This window comes from Periplaneta americana, chromosome 2, assembly GCF_040183065.1.
Source record: "Periplaneta americana isolate PAMFEO1 chromosome 2, P.americana_PAMFEO1_priV1, whole genome shotgun sequence".
In the NCBI taxonomy this organism is placed as follows: domain Eukaryota; kingdom Metazoa; phylum Arthropoda; class Insecta; order Blattodea; family Blattidae; genus Periplaneta; species Periplaneta americana.
The window spans coordinates 159,680,146-159,695,921 of NC_091118.1; the positions used below are offsets into that span (position 1 = coordinate 159,680,146).

Consider the following 15,776-nt stretch of genomic DNA (forward strand, 5'->3'; position numbering starts at 1 on the left):
AACCACAAACAAAAAATCATGGTCTGAACTCTGAATCTAATGTTCATGATCCTCCTCGCACGTATTGAGATGCATATTCAGGAGGCGATGATGATTATTTTTTTCTCCCATTGACGAAAAAGTTGAAAATCTACTACACACGAATTTCATTGACGTTTCGCGATGTTCGAAATGTTAAATTCGAAATATTATGTTTTATTTAACGACGCTCGCAACTGCCAAGGTTATACCAGCGTCGTCGGTGAGCCGGAATTTTTTCCCGCAGGAGTTCTTTTACATGCCAGTAAATCTGTTGACATAAGCCTGTCGCTTTTAAGCACACAAATGCCATCGGTCTGGGCCGGACCGAACCCGCAACCTCGGACACAGAAAACCAGCCACTACCGACTGTACCATCCAGGCTGACCGTTTTCAGTAGTAGGTTATTTTACGACGCTTTATCAACATCTCAGGTTATTTAGCGTCTGAATGAGATGAAGGTGATAATGTCAGTGAAATGAGTCCAGGGTCAAGCACCGATAGTTACCCAGCATTTACTCATATTGGGTTGAGGGAAAATCCCGGAAAAAAACCTCAGCCAGGTAACTTGCCCCAAACGGGAATCGAACCCGGGTCACCTGGTTTCGCGGCCAGACGCGCTAGCGGTTACTTCACAGGTGTGGACCTGTTTTTAGTATCCTTGGGTCAAATGCTCGTGTAAAGAAGTCTTTCCTCGTTGAACGCTAAGTGGACATATTGTAGAAACATATGAGGTAACAGAACAAATAAAAATCTTAAGTTCAAGTCGCTTAAGCTAATTTTAACGTGAGCTGCAAAGAATTTTTCAAACACATTCGAGATAAAAAAAAACTGCTCGAAAGAGGCAAAATTTGTGAACAGATATGAGGTTTTCTGTCTCATGTACAAGTAATTTAAGTTAGGTAAATTAATAAAGGATTAACAGAAAGGTTTAATTAGCTTATTTTATTGTGTCTCTGTAACAAATTAATTTACAGTAAGCAAGGGGTATTATCTCATCTGCCCACGTAATTTTGCAGAGTTCGGGCTTTAGGTTTCTCTGTCAAAATTTATAGTCTATGGCTAAAATTCTTATTGATATTTAGTTTTGAAAAGCTGGTAACCACAGCTATTACTGAACACTTATGAGGAATTTGCTATCCTATCTGCCAATACAAAATCAGTGATACAGAAAATCGAGGACAAAATCTAGATCTGGTTAACCTTTCCAGCTGATAAGAGGCAAATGAAAATATTAAACTGTTCCCTTATAAAATAAGTAGGCCTATATTGCATTAAACCTTTCATATTCTGGTCTTAGATCATAAGGTTGAATAAGCCTATTTAATTACTACTATAAAATGCTATAGATCAGTGATGGAGAGAGAGACAAACCAATGTATGGTTGGGATACTGGTGTGGATCCACCTTCAAATATCTACATGGGCGAGAAATGGCCCACAAATTTTTCCAGGAGTCTTCTATCAGGAACTGTGCTGTAAATCTACGACACGAGACCCATAGTTTTTTTCCTGACTTCCTCATGGAATATCTACAGGCCTATGAAAAGTAAGTGAATTAAAATAATTGATTAAATGGCGATCTTACTCGTGTTAATTATGTAAGCATGTGCAGCTTACAGCTGTTTCGGTGCTACTTCACACCATCCTCAGAGCCTTCTGTGTCTCGGCGTCATCTCAACTTCGCTGCCTGTTGTGTGGGTGCGTTCGTGTGATGAAGAGTGTGTGAAATAATGTGTGTGTTCTGAAATTGATCTGTGTGTTGAGTATTTGATTAGGGTGTGTTTTAGTGTGTCTGTATATTTCATATTGTTCTAGTGTGTTGGGTTTTTGGTTTTTGGGTTGTATGTGTAGGATTTCCATGTCTGTATGTTATTGTATGTGTGGTTGGCATCAGTTATGTGTTCGGCATATGTAGATGTATTGTGTCCTCTGGTTATTGCTTTAATGTGTTCTTTGTATCGAGTTTGGAATGATCTGCCTGTCTGTCCAATGTAGAAACTGTCGCAACTATTGCATGTGAGTTTGTATACGCCTATGTGGTTGTATTTATTTGTTTGTGTTGTTTGTGTGTTGAGATGTCTTTGTAGTGTGTTTTCTGTTCTGTATGCTATGTTGTATTTCTGTTTTCTGAATGAGGATGCGATCTTGTGTGTGTGTTTTTTTCGTATGTTAGTGTACACCCACACAACAAGCAGCGAAGTTGAGATGACGCCGAGACACAGAAGGCTCTGAGGATGGTGTGAAGTAGCACCGAAACAGATGTAAGCCGCACATGCTTACATAATTAACACGAGTAAGATCGCCATTTAATCAATTATATTCAAGTGTTAAAAGTAATGTACGAAAGATAAGTGAATTCATTCATACTTTTCTACCCAAAGGGCAGGTCTTTCAATGCAAATCCAGTATTCTCCAATCTTCCATAGGCTATATCCCGCCTTTCTCTTAGTCTCCGCATACGATCAATATCACTTTCTGGACGAAATTTTTCTCCTGTTTATCATTCCTTCCAGTGCATCCGTCAGTACGGGTTTATTCTTAGCTAGTGAACCAGCCAATTTCTTTTTCTCTTTCTGATCAGTTTCAGTGTTATTCCTACTTCACTCACTCCTAAATGGTAGAATTATGGTAGGAGAAACAGTGTAACCTTACAAGGGAAAAATTGTTCTCGTTTTATGTTTGGCTTGAAGTGCTGACTTCACGTCGTGGGTGACGCACCATTTGTCTGTCAACAGGGAATTCTTTGTCCAGGAAATCGACGTTCTACAACTTACAACTCGAATAGCGGAAGTGCTTTTAATAGGGCATTGGATTATCTCTCGGGAACCCAACAACAAAACTGGACAATATGTTTTCCGTCATAAATAAAAATAATCTTTCGCTGGTATCCGGGCTACTCAATTTTCTTGACAGAAAAACACTATGTAGTTTATATGAACAGTCCGAAAGTAAAGTTGAGGTAAAGGACTAAATTATTTGTGGATGAAACATAATCTTTCTTTTTTTGAGATCTTGTTAAATGAGTTTCCGAACTCGATGTTAGATTAGAATTTAATTTTTGTTGCCTATATAGACCTAATTTAAGTTTTAGACCCTACATGAAAACATGTAATCCAGAAAAGGGTAAGAGAAAAACATTAAGTACCATAACTTAAATCGCTGAAAGTACATCTATAACGAATTTTTTTCAAGGATTTTAACAAACGTTATGTGAATAAGTTTTATACTACAATAATTTATATATTTTTTGTTACAATGAGTTTGCCTTGAAAACACAAAAAAACTATGGCAAAGCTTGAAGTACGAGCTGCTGTTTTACTAGATAGGAACGGCAGATGGAGTTACTGTTCTCTCTCTGCAGAGCTCAGACTAATGACAATGGAAGCCTTAAAGCGATACCAGCTTCTAATTTCTTGGATGTACTGTATGTGTGTAGATATGGTGACCGTTAGGAATCTATCTAAGCTATTTGTAGGTATATGTTATCTCCTGTATCTAAAATTCATAAACCGAGTTAACTTGTCCCATTCCTTTATCTTTATATTCGCAGTCCTGACGCATTTCGTACGCCTTCTTTAGACAAAAAAGTTTTAAAATGCTCATTAATTTAATTTATTGCGACCAAATCGAAAGAATCACACAATATGGCTCGCTATATCAGTCTAAATTTTTTTCGAGTATGCTTTCACTGAACGCTATGATCCGAGCTTCGGAGAAAATCCATTTAATATGGATATGAGTATCAATGAGTCTATAGCTTCATATTGTTATGGATACATTATGTTTGGAGATAGCAGGTTTTTAGATTTATTTCCCAATAGTAGAGTATGTATACAAGCCTATTCGACTCACGAATATTTTAATGTCAAACTGCATAAAATGATGTCGAAGCCTTTATTTTTTCTAAACTGTAACAAGCTAAATTAACGCACTTATAGACAGCAACGTCTTCATCTACTTACGGCATATTCTACAAATTTGCAAGAAACAGTATCTTGAGACATCGCGAATTTGCTTTCATCAGAAATATGCATTGGCATTCGCTTCTACCTCCCTTCGTCAATCTCAAACTTTAGGAATCCCCCATACATTTTAACTTGTAATCATTTGCTCTTCTATACTTGAGATGTAGCCTGCCTACTTGAGATTTACTCTGTGCTAATAATGTCACGTATAAAACCGCATAAACATGTCGATTTATCAGTAACTATAAGGATTTTAACATTTTACAATGGACTGGGAAATTGTATTCTGGACGCTTGCAATTAAGAAGTAGACATATCATATCAGCAGAACTACAAACAGTTATATTTTACACTTTTTTGTTAGTTAAACTCAAAGAGATTGTTACAAACTTAAATTCTACTTTTGTATTTAATTAAATATAAGAAATAGGAGTGAGAACTGTGTTTAACTTCTTTTTTTTTCTCTGGCATATTTTAAGACATTCTAAGATCATCTCTGCTGAGGTTATACAACACAAAACTTAACTTTTAGGACCTACAAATTTGGCTGTTTATTTATAGCACGAAAACTTCATTCGATATCTACTACATCTAAGGTGTATGGAAGAAATCATTCTTCCGTTAAAGCTATTTTAAAAAGAGAGACTATAAGGGAAACGGGTAGATAATTTTTATTGGTTCATAACAGACTAAACGATAAATTAAATCGAAATATATTTAGCAAATAATTATGAATTTAAACACATAAATACTTCTCCTGCCAAACTAATTAATAAGATATTTTTATTTACAGTGATGGAGCAATGATTAAATGACAGTGAAAGGAGAAAACGAAGCGCTAGGAGAAATGACGCCTCTCACTATTTTCATTATAAATTTTATAGAAGCTGCTAAGAATTGAATTCCTAGCCTATCTCTTTGCTAGAAAGTCATCATTTGAACTGAACTGCGGTTGGTATATAGGATAGGAAGGTAGATAAGTTGATAGGTAGGTAGATGGATAAATAATTAGGTAGATATATTCGTAGATGAAGAGGTAACAGAAAAATAGTTTGATAAAATTAGACCAGGATATAGTTAGGTGAGTAAATAGGCCTACATACGTGGAGAGAGATATATAGAGAGGCAAGTAGGTGGATACCGGTAAGTAGAAGGATAGATGGTCATATGTATGGATGTAGATAGGTTATTGTCTACTTATTTTTTTATTTTTATTTTAGCATATTATATTATGACACTTTATCAACATCTTCGGTTATTTAGCGTTTGAATGAGATGAAGGTGATAATGCCGGTGAAATGAGTCCGGGGTCCAGCACCGAAAGTTACCCAACATATTGGGTTGAGGGAAAACCCCGGAAAAAACCTCAACCAGGTAACTTGCTCCGACCGGGAATCGAACCCGGGCCACCTGGTTTCGCTGCCAGACGCGCTAGCCGTAACTCCACAGTGTGGACTTCTACTTATCAACCATTTTGAACTACAGATGGAATAACTCTCAGAACTGATTATAATAATTGTGAGTGACGTTAATGGAAGTACAGTAGAAGAAAATGGATTTTTTTTTTCGGAAAAGAAATCTATCCCATATCCCATCATAAACTTAAAGTTCTACATATAAGCTACTGCCGGAGATAGATTCACACTTCTTTTAATGACTAGTCATTAGCTACTCGTGTCATCCAGTAATCTAGAAGTTACTCAATCCAAGATTTGCTGTAGACCTACAGTACGGCTAATGAAGAAGAGGAAAGCTTTGATTATTATATATACATTGTTACTATTGTACAATGTTATTAATATTCTGCGCAAATGTTCTTCATTAGACTCATACACGTGTCATTGTCGCTAAGAAGCGCGGTTGCGGAGAATATGAAACGCATTAGGCCAATAGAAAGCGTTCGCCAGAAAACAGATTTCGCTCAGTAAATGCCATAGACCTTTTACTTTATTCATCAAACGCGACTGTCGAGGAAATAATGTGTATATTTCTCATGGATCGAGCTTGGGAAGGTTTTGTGTTGCGTAGTATAAACATACAAAACAGGCTCAAGAGACGCCAATGTTAGAATATTAGTACACAGCTGACTTCCATTCAGTGTAGTTCAGTTTAGTACCTTGAACATTAGAACAGTGATCATTTATGATATAGACTATTACTTAAAAATCGTACAAAAATTTACGTTAACCTATATTTCTGCGGAAATATCTGGCGTTCAAGAACCATCTCATTCAACAATACAGAATTTAATGATAAAGTGAGAGAAATACGTTAATTTTTTAATAAAAATAGCTATAGTAAACGCGTGCTAACTGAAGAAAAAGTCGCTCACATAGCTATATGCTACAACAGTCTCGCACGAAAATCGTTAAAAAATTAGCTCAACAGACAAGTGATTGTTAAAATTAAAGCCTTTTATTGACTGAAACGGGCCAAGTGTTTTGGGTTCAATTCTATCGATAACAGACGAAATCTATGGTAGACCTATGTTTACATACCTTTCAAAAACTGTGAAATGTGTATTGAAAAGAGTGATCAATAGTTCAAATATTTATTATAAGGTAAAACAATCAATTAAATCTGTACTGTAATGTATAAGCCATGAGATTTTATTGTCGAAGTCTGACGAATTTAATCACCGCTAAGCGAGCTGTTTACTTGCCCATGTCACTTTTAGAACAGCACCATACTAGGCGAAAACTGTTTTCAGGCGTACACGTGTTGTAATAACAGGATCATATGTTTACGATGATATTGTGAGGTTATTAGTAAGGATTATTAACAGGCCTAATTGGAAATAGGCTGTTTACATAGTAGGCCTATTCCAGAGTTTAATAGGGTAGGACAGGTTAGTTAAGAAGAAAATGAGTTAGATAAAACCCTTACACATACAACTAAATTAATTTATTAAATACTAAAATTTACTCAAATACATTAATTATAGGTAATTTTATGAAATAGGTAATGGAAATGTAGCTTTTGTTAATTTAAATGTTAATAAGAATTACTCAACAACTTTTTCCATAAATAATGTATTTTTAATTGTTTAAATGACCAAAATTGTATACCTATATAAACAATGAATTCATAGGTTGAAGGATTACCATTTTCATCATTATCTGTATTATTTAGAACAAATAATCGCCATTACGATAATTTTTTTTTTCATTCCAATCTATACTGAAATCTATATCCCATCTATTTGGCTAAAATTTAATTATGATAGTACACCTTTGTCAAAGATGTCAAAATGATGCCCTACAGTAAATCTTAAACTGTATTGTGATGGGTTAATTTTTATCCATATAGAGTAGTATAGGTACTTATGACAAAATTTCTTACCAGAAAGCTCTTTTGTTTTTAAAGAAACAAGAAAACTTGGTTAATTAGTTAACAACGGAGAAAAATTCGCTCCGGCACCGTGAATCTAACCCAGGACCCACAGTTCTACGCAATGGTTGCTCTACCACTGAGCTACCCCAGGCTCAATCCACAGCACAGGATCGAATCTTTCTCCTTTGGTTTTTATCCCTTTGTGGCCTTACTCCATGTTCGACAAATTATATTGCGTCATCATACAAGGAGCGCACTCATATGAGTGACTTGTGCGGAGGGGCTCCACAGTTTTTAGACACTGCTAGACTGGGGGTCTGGGTTCAATCCCCGGCGCCGGAGAGAATTTTTCTTCGTTATTAACTAATAGTAACCATAACAGATAATACTGTAGGACAAAATAAATTGTGAATCTTTACATAAAATGGATCAAATTTATCACATGAGGTCATTTGAGAGTCACCAACTTCATAGGCTATGATTATAATATCACACGAAAATTCATACCTGATCGCTATACGAACTCGGATCCAAAAAACCAAGTCCTAAACGCTTCGTGCAATAGGGTCCCCACTTACTGAGACCGACGAGCGGGAATCGTACTTGTCAAAAGTTCTCCATTGAGGGCCTATGAAAAATCACGAAAAATACCAATAAGTGTACACCGGATTCGATACTATTTCCCAATAGTCGAACATACCACCTGGTGAACAAGACACGAACACGATCAAATATGATAAAAACTCCACAAACAGGTGTTAATTTGTTAGTATAATAAGAACAGCTTTCCAATTCAAAAGAGTACCCACAAAGCACATTATAGTATAAAACTGAATACTCAGGAAGATTATTTGAGCATTCTTATAGTTGCAGCTATAATGAATTCCCATACGAAGTTGACTACTGAAGTCTAACATTTCATAAACAAAGTAATTATGAAGATAAATGTGTGTATACAGATACTAATGAGGCTCACATGAGGCAGAAAGGTAAGATTCTCATGCATTCTTGACCTCGGCACTAGAAGAGAAATCAGCAATATGCTCAAGCAAACTTTAATTTTCCCCCTCTCCGAGACAAAAGACTGGGTGAAAACTCAAACCGCTTTGTAATTCATGACGAATGTAAAATTCTGCCTTCACGTGTACTTGAACCGGAGCTCTTTCAAGTCGCACTGCAACATCCTACATACAGTCCTAACTTGGATCAAAATACAGACATTATGTACACGAGTACCGTCAAGATTTAGATCACTTATAATGTTCCGTTTTCAGGAATTGGTATGTTCTTTAGCTCTATTCTCAGTTGGCTTGTACATTAGAAGTTTATATGGTAGTCTACTTGTTGTTTCCACATGACTCCTCCAGCTTTTTATATACGCTATGTAGTGATTTTGTAGATAATGTTCTCTATCGCATGTCCTCACTCTTTTCCTGGTCTGATATTTGTCTTCATAATGTCATTTCAGCTCCCTCTATTCTTTTCAGTCGACTTGATATGTCATATCTCATAGCCGTACGGGTCTAGTAATGTTGGGAGAACAGTTTTGTTGTATGAATGTAAAATATGTCTTGGCCACAATTTTGTGAATAACGTTATTTTTGTTTTCCCTTTGAGTTGTTCAAATCTGAGTATAGTATCTTATTCTCTACTCCTCTTCTGGCGATATATGTCTGATTGCAATGAAGACAGACGAATTTACTTAAACTATGATTTGGTTATTTCGGTTGAGAAGCTTTTGTCATCCAGTCTGCTCTTAAAAAACCTGAAAGTTAGAATTTATAAAACAGTCATATTACCGGTTGTTCTGTATGGTTGTGAAACTTGCACTCTCACTTTGAGAGAGGAACAGAGGCTAAGGGTGTTCGAGTATGAAGTGCTTGAGAAAATATTTGGGGCTTAAAGGGATGAAGCTACCAGCGCGGCTCAGTCGGTTAAGATGTTTGCCTGCCGGTCTGAAGTTACGCTCGGGCGCGGGTTCGATCCCCGCTTGGGCTGATTACCTAGTTGGGTTTTTTCCGAGGTTTTCCCGAACCGTAAGGTGAATGCCAGGTAATCTATGGCGAATCCTCAGCCTCATTTCGCCAAATACCATGTCCCTATCACCAATCTCATCGACGCTAAATAACCTAGTAGTTGATACAGCGTCGTTAAATAAACAACTTAAAGGGATGAAGTTACAGGGGAATGGAGAAAGTTACAAAACGTAGAACTGCATGTATTGTATTGTATTGTATTATTATATATAAACAGCGAAGATGACGTTTATTTTTTTAAATCTTTATGACTGGATCACCGAAAGAAAAATGTTTCTTTTATGCAAATTCTGATTGCTATAGTGGCGTATTTTTAGTGTTAAACTGGAACTAGGCCTACTCCTTCCGCCAGGTTTGTATTAACTTTCATCACTCTAAATAAATATAGGCCTAATATCTTGTATCTTTTTTACGAAGAGTCTTCATCCTTCAATGTTTCTCTTATTTTCAGTTTTTACTGTAGTAATAGCAGCAGTATTTATTTATTTGTTTATTTGTTTATTTATTTATTTACTTATTTATTTATTTATTTATTTATTTATTTATTTATTTATTTAACCTGGTAGAGATAAGGCCATCAGGCCTTCTCTTCTCTCTACCAGGGGATTACAACTACAGTGTGAAGAATGCAATTACAATTATACTTAATATTAAATTAACAATTATTACGATTACAATAAAAGTCAAAGTACGAATAGATTACCTTATTAGTAAAGGTTAGACAATTTATTGTAGAAGTTAGGAACAAAGAAAGGTTTTTTTTTTGTATTATAAATTATGAGGCAATTTTCTCATGAAATTTCGGCCAGTGTATGGGACCGGTGCCCACCCAGCATCGTGATACATTTGGGGAGCTACGATAGGTAGCGAAATCCGGTTGCCAATGCCAGCTATAACGGCTGGGGGGATCATCGTGCTAACCACACGATACCTCCATTCTGGTTGAATGATCGTCCACCTCTGCTTCGGCATGTGGGCGTGAGGTCAGCAGCCGGCTGGTCGGTCTAGGCCCTTCACGGGCTGTAGCGCCATGGATTATTAAATTATGGGGCGGTATTGATAAGTTCGACCCTTGATTCTGGAACTAACGATAATTCTCTTTAGCCTAACACGGAAAAAGTCACTTTATCCTAAAACGTATTTTAATTTGCTCGACATAATCACCTAATTAATTGATGGATGGATGAATGAATGAATATTCCACACATTGTTACAGTAATACTGAAAAAATACAATAATTTTCGCTCACTCCTCATCTCAATTTTATTACTTTCCATGCCGGAAATATGAGTTGGAATATCCGAAGTTTTCATATCTGTATCCGAGTTTTAGCTAGCTTTCATGGTTGAAGATTTTTTGCATGATAGTGTTTTCTCGTCGTTACAGCAAACAGCCGCCACGATTAAAAGTTGATTTTACTGAATTCAAAGTTGCCAACATAGATATATTGCAACATTACAAATAACTGCTCTAGAGTTGTAATAAAAACCACTGCCTTCTATGTACGCTACAATACTACAATGCATGTAAAATTCATACGCAAAACGCAGTGTTAATTAATTTACATTATATGAAGCAAATCATTGCATTTTAATTGTACGGAATTTTATTTAAACAACTCAAACTTCACTTAACAAAAAGAAATAAAAATTATTTCAATTGAACACGAAATATTACAAGTATGTATCTGAATCATTTTTACGCCTTCACATTGATAGGCTACTGTTGGCGAAGTTTCTAGGTTGGCCAGACTGCTAACCTTCAGTCAGCTGTTCATAGTGAATATTAAGATTTTTAAAATTATTATTTTCAAAATATACTATCGCGCAAAAAAAAAAAAAAAAAAAAAAACACAACTGTACAATACACGTCTGTGAAGTGCATTACAAAATCTCGGAATTTCTATCAATCTCTAGGCTAGATACTTTGGAGCTTTCAAGTTGCTTGCGTGAGCTTTCTGCTCTCTTAGTTTCTTGCTTAGATAAGCATTAAGCTTTACTATTTAGGGGAGTCCGCTGCTTCAGGGATCAGCGGGTTAGCGCTGGCCTTCTATGCCCAAGGTTACGGGTTCGATCCCGGGCCAAGTCGATGGCATTTAAGTGTGCTTAAATGCGACAGGCTCATGTCAGTAGATTTACTGGCATGTAAAATAACTCCTGCGGGACAAAATTCCGGCACATCCGGCGACGCTGATATAACCTCTGCAGTTGCGAGCGTCGTTAAATAAAACATAACATTTTTAACATCAGCGGGTTACGGCTCGCAAGGCCACTGGCCGCAAGTATACTAAATACTAAAACTTGACGCTTATCTAAGCAAGAAATGAAGATAGCAGAAAGCTCACGCAAGTAAATCTCGGAAATTAGAAAACGAAGAGAACGAGTTTTTCAAAAATTTTCTCGATACATACCTAAACACGAACATACCAAACCTAACCTGTCACTGTTTTCACTGTATCTCGTCCTTACGAAAACTCGCTTATTTATTTTTCCAGATATGAAATAACGCATCACTAATCAGACGTAAGTTCCGTGTGTTATGTTTAGCGTGATCGAAGTTTCAATGAATACTAAAATTGATGGAGAAAATGTGAAAACCCCGAGAAAATCCTCAGGAACACAAGAAATAAGACTCCGCCATCACCGAAATTTTAATCCAGGTCCGCAGTTATCTTAAATCAACACTCTGCCAACTGAGCTACCAACAGCTCAGAATAACAGTTAAAAAGCCTGTTATAATAAATTACAATTCCAGACACCTAAATTATTTTAAAATTTAAACTTGAAAGTTTATAGCGTGGCTGATCCAAATAAGTGGACACTACTTTGAATGAACGACACAAGGGTAGCGAACCTTCAATTCTTATTCAACAACTAATAATAAAACCTGCAAGTTCTTTCGAAAGATCAGAGACAGAACTTCAGAAGACAAGACTTACCATTCCAAATTATTCTTTACGAATAATAGCTACATAACTTAACTATCCATCGAAAACCTGCTTCAAACAATGTCTTGGTCCGCCACGAATTCAATCTGAGTTCTGAACACTGTCCTCTAGGAAGTAAAACATGAAAACTCTTAGGATACTTTTGATAAAATGCTTAATCACAGAGATCATAAGCCAAAGAGTAGGAACTTGGTTTCATCAAAGGCAGAGAAGCACCGTTTGGATTAAATTTAGCTTAAGACAGCGAACTCGAAATGGGTTGTTCCGCGAGGATGAGTTATGGAGTGCAGAAGTCCAGATAGTCTTTGGTAAATATTGTGGACAGCGTTTTCATTTCCTTGAGGACGGTCACGCCAGTTGGATCTTGCTCTTCGGTCCACGGGCTTTTCAAAAACGAGAATAACATTTTAATGTCTGCTATGTGTTGGGTTTCACGGGTCCTGCCAAGTTATTTTAGCAATATGACAGAGTGAACTCCTTTGATGCCGCAAGGGTGAAACATCGAGAGTCGAGTACATTGGCCTACGAGTGAACCGATAGAAATTTGGTAAAGAAGTAGCCAAGCATTGCAATAGACAGAAAATGAAAATAATTCCACATTATTATTATTATTATTATTATTATTATTATTATTATTATTATTATTATTATTATTATTATTAGGCCTATTATTTGTTGGGGTTTTTATACAATATGCCTACAACAGTTATTCTTCATTTAAAGAAATTTTAATCCTCCATAAATCTCTATCATCAACATCTTCTTCAGTAACATCTCTTCTAGTCATACTCCTGACGCCATTCATCCGTTGTTCTCTTGGTTTTCCTCTTTTCCTCCTTGCCTCCGCAGTCCACTTCAGCATCATTTCCGGTATTCTTCCATTTTTCATCCTCTTCATGTGCCCAGACATTATTATTATTATTATTATTATTATCATTATTATTATTTTTATTATTTTTACTATTGCAACTGTTTCATTTTTTTCGTTTACCAATTTCTTTGTCGGGCTTCCGATAACAAACCGTGTAGCCTACATTTCCAGTAAAAACTAAGGATTATTCTTGACAAAAATGACGTGTAGACCTATTTAATATCACTTAGCTTATACATTTACAATTTAAAGAATAATTTGGCAATAAATTCAAATGATTTTATAATACTGCCATACAAAAAAAAAAAATTCTAACAGCTTTAATTAATTTGTTATTCCAAACGCTAGAAATATATTAATTTTTTCGGAATGTCAATTCTTTTTCGTCTTCTGTTCCTTTTTGAATTAGCAGTGACAGAAACAAAATAAATACTGTAATCTACAATGTACAATCTATTTTTTTTCTGTCCAGGCTATGAAGATGAATAACTAGTATACTGTAATCTACAATATCGGCCTCTTTAATTATTATTATTATTATTATTATTATTATTATTATTATTATTATTATTATTATTATTATTACTACTACTACTAATTACATTAAATTCGAGTTTTATAAAGTACACGGAGCAATATTTTTGGTCAGACTTCAGACCTATTCGAAAACAATATCTAAATTGGCATACGTAATCGTATAATGATGTAACGGTCAAGAAATTTGTATCTTGTTGTAGCCTATAAAGAAGTATTGCAACTTGTCTGTAGTACCTAGCCACGGAATATATTGAGAAAAAGAGATCTTATAGTCATTTTTCAGTCCCATTTATTTACAAGGTAATAACTGCCCTTGTTATTCAGGTCTGCTGTGATGTATCTGGTACTTTCTAATGCATGGCTGGTATCTAGGTTATGAAACAATGAACCAATAATTCTAACGAGAACGCCAGTTTCCTAATAGACTTCTGTAGTTACTTGTTGCAGTTAGTTGTGGTCGATTTCTACAAGCAGATTCGAGCAAGATTATTCTATCACGATAATTACATTTGTAAGAATAAATATCATATGAAAATGTAATAATAATAATAATAATAATAATAATAATAATAATAATATTCGGATAAATGAAACAGATTATCTTAAATGACATTAGAGACTTTTCGCAACCTCTGGTTCGCTAAACGGTTAACGCTATGTTGACGTCATTGATGAAAGAGCCAATCAGAGTCATTCACGTCACGTTATTTCAATAGCGGACCCGCTATGTCTATGCAGATAACATGGAAGCGAACGAAGTTTACCGTAGATCTAATTCGGTGTTAAAACATGACATCTCCTTTGAAATTTACCACTGTGGATGATATTCATGTACTTAGACCAACTGAAGATGGTTAACTTATTTGGGTCGAAATACAAGAAGGTTCAGGAAAGAAATTTTCATTGAGATCCAGCAGACAAAAGTTTGAGTCTTGAGTACTCCGCCAAGCGAGAAAGCTCCTTTGTTTAACTCGCTGTAACACGGAAACCAGTCAAGATTTTGAGTAGCGACTACTTTTAAAAGTAATTTCCATTCCTTCTCAACATTTCTCTTGCTTTGACCCCCCATCTAAAGTGAAAAATAAAAATGTTGATCTGAAAAAGGGTAATTTTTAGTTCTGATAAGGAATTTTAATACATTACATTTATTAGGATCAAAATACTGCACATTTGAAAGACAAAACTAAAATTCTTTAAATAATTATTATCATAATACTCTGTTCCTTTAAATTGACTAAGCATATTGGGAATTAAATCAATGACTTTCTCAAGACACGGTAAGAAGTGTTTCATATAAAACAATTTTTATCTCGAAATGGAGGCAAACACGAGCAAAACTATATAAAATATTTTTGTTTGAAATAGCTCAAATAATAACCTCCCGAAATTAATGATATTACTTACGGTTCACCCTGTATTGATATGTACTAGCTGCATACATACAACATGCAGTCAAAAATTGGCTGCTTTAGAAAATACTCTTTCGTTAGGCATCAGATGAGCTTATACTGGAGTTACAAAATAGCCTACTTCAGTGGTTGGATGATCGTCCACCTCTGCTTCGGCATGTGGACGTGAGGTCAGCAGCGGCTGGTCGGTCTTGACCCTTCATGGGCTGTAGCGCCACGGATTTACTTTTACTTTATTATAAAAGAAAACTGTGGTTGTTTGCATTAAAAAGATCTTCACCTAACTGTACCTGTAGGAGAGGGAGCTGTGTCTCAGAAACTATTGAGGACGTGTCCTTAATTCAATTTTAATTTACTTGCTGCGTGCTTAGCGAATAGGATAGTAAAATTAGAGCTCCAATTATTATGTTTTAGGTGTATAACTCCTAGTTGATATCAGATATGAAAAGAAAATTGAATACTGAGGAGAAATCGCTATACACATATTTCATAGCCTATATCATATGATATATTTGATGTCAACATTTACAACCATGTAATATGTGGACCTCACAATTTTTGTCTCCGGTGCCACAATTACATTCGTTATAGATATACCTTTTGTAGACGCTCTTATACTTGACTTTCGACTCCATTTAAATTGATCAATATTCTCCCT

General features: G+C 35.6%; 1 protein-coding gene across 6 annotated transcripts in view; it reads right to left on the minus strand.

The window, feature by feature from the left end:
- The window catches only part of LOC138694719 (homeobox protein Hox-D9-like), a 738,702-nt gene that overhangs the window by 134,193 nt on the left and 588,733 nt on the right, over positions 1 to 15,776 (minus strand). Inside the window, exon 7 of one of the 6 annotated variants that reach the window (XR_011331001.1) lies at positions 7,825 to 7,946. The exons of the other annotated variants lie outside the window; for them this stretch is intronic. The gene's annotated coding sequence lies outside the window, so the exon portion shown is untranslated. Of the gene's footprint in view, positions 1 to 7,824; positions 7,947 to 15,776 lie in introns of those variants that run through there. 6 annotated transcript variants of the gene reach the window in all.